Source organism: Mytilus californianus, unplaced genomic scaffold (assembly GCF_021869535.1).
Source record: "Mytilus californianus isolate M0D057914Y unplaced genomic scaffold, xbMytCali1.0.p SCAF_6, whole genome shotgun sequence".
Classification (NCBI taxonomy): domain Eukaryota; kingdom Metazoa; phylum Mollusca; class Bivalvia; order Mytilida; family Mytilidae; genus Mytilus; species Mytilus californianus.
In genome coordinates, this window is record NW_026262712.1 from 63,594,998 (window position 1) to 63,597,437 (window position 2,440).

Sequence of the window (2,440 nt, forward strand, 5' to 3'; positions counted from 1 at the left end):
GTATTATAATTGAATTTCTTCAAGTCCAGGCTATCTTCAGAATCATCGGTGGATCCAGAGGAGGGATGTACCGTACAGAAATTTTAGTTTAATTGGAAAGTGTATGATTGATTTTAAGATCCTTCTAACGTTATTTGATTTACAAAACTCAACGTTTTTACACAACTAAAGTTTGCATTGAATAAAAAATCCATTTAATATTTAAAAATCGAAGAAGGTATGTAGTTTCAAAACGTTTTTTTTTTCAACCTTTAATTTATCAACCACGTTTAAGACATTTATGTCCACTTGAGTGCGGACAGAGTGCACTAAACACATGTGTCCATCAAATGGCAGCAGAAAAAAATGAAGGTGGCAATAAAAAAGTCTTAAATAAGTGAAAGAAAAACAGACAAAACTTTGGCCAAAAGAAAAGAGATTGTTAATTTGAACAGATGCATAAAATAAACTTTTCTTTCCAAAACAAATCGAATAAGGTATATAAATGTCAGCGATTCCACTAAACTCTACACATAAAACTAAACATTGAGCATTACCAGTCCAAAAAATTTTGTTTGGGGGGAGGGGGATTCGGGTGCTTTTGAAGGATAAGCAGTGACACCCATCGTGTTACACCTGTTCACGCCACTAACCTTATCCTAACGACATGTCGCGTTTACCTCGTAAATAAACACAAACACGTTGTATGGGTTTAGAGTTCTTTATTTCATCACAATTGATGTAGTTATGAAATGAAAATGACCCTCATGTGTCGTGCAAAGGTCTTGCTACATCAACTGATTGATAACTAACCTGTTTACATTTCTTTAATATCAATATAACACCATGAATAAGAATATGATGATCTAAACAATTTCTAATACCAAATATCACAAATTTCCAGTAAGTAAAAAAATTACTATCACTATAGACAAAGACTTCTCGTTAATGACCAAAAGTTTAAACAAAGAAAAATTAAATAAAAGATTCCCGCCTAAATCATACTAACCAATAAAAAACATATTAATCAAGAGTTGGTTGACCGTTGTGGAATATCCGTTTCACAGATGACAACGAATATGTTCCAATTGTCGTTACTACAATCCCATCCCCTTAGGTCGGGATTTTCCCCGAATGTGATCTACCGAATTAGACTTATCACTGCGGGTTTGAACATGAGCAACACGACGGGTGCCTCATTTGGAGCAGGATTTGCTCACCTTTCCGGAGCACCTGAGATCACCCCCAGTTTTTTGTGGAGTTCGTGTTGCTCAGTCTTTACTTTTCTATGTTGTGTTGTGTGTACTATTGTTTGTCTGTTGGTCATTTTCTTTTTTAGCCACCATGGCGTTGTCAGTTTATTTTCGACTTATAAGTTTGAACGTCCTTTCGGTATCTTTCACCTTAGGTAATGTTCTACCTGAATAAACTAGCAGAAAACAAATTATAATAACTGTAAATAAAATATATTACGATATTCTAATAACATAAACCATTAATTAATATAAAACATTAAAATATAGCTCTACCACAGACATATATAATATTAAGTACCAAACTAAATCATGTTTTTAAAAATATTATCCAATCCTATGTACAGTACATGGCCCGAAATATTTAGTTTGAAATGAAAATAAGATCGTTACAATACAGATAGAAACAACACAGCCGGAAAACTGAACAAAAAGAACCTCTGAGTCCTGATCGATTGTACTGAGTGTGGGCGGCCAAATCGTGGCCAAATCCTCAGCCAAATCAGAAAAGTACTACTGCCGGATCACTCCTAGTCCAAATAATTATGACGCCTCCTACGAGTACGAGGACTAGATCACTCCGGACTAAAAACGAGGCCCCTCATGGGGGTGTCCAAGTAATCACATAATCACAATTTTTTTGCCAATATAATCACATATCATTAATTATTTTTTTAAACAAGATAATCAAATAATCAAAAATACAGTCCTAGATTATCAATTAATAAAAAAATCATGAAATATTTGGTCTGGTAATCACTATACAAACGGCCAAGTAATCACATAATCAAAAACCCCATGAGGAGGCTCAAAAATTCCCAAAGGCATTTTTAAGGCGCTTATAGGATCATTTAGATAATTTGAGTTCCCTTTCTGACGGAATATTTATTCTGGGGGAACTGTGTTGAATGACACTACATAACTTATAGTAATTTAAATTACTAGTATTTCTATTTTTCTTCAACTTAAATGTTTGTTCCTCGTCTTCATATCTTCGCGGGTTTCAAACATTTTTTGTGACGTCAACGACAGTGAAGGGTCATATTTATTGATGTTCACGACAAAAATATTGTTTTTTTAACATCTAAAAAAATAAGACTTTGGTTCTGTTTTCATCAGATTTTGATTATTATCCCAGGAATATACAGAGTATCTTAAATGTTCAAATAAATAATTTATTATCAAGACACTAATTAGGTCATGAATTA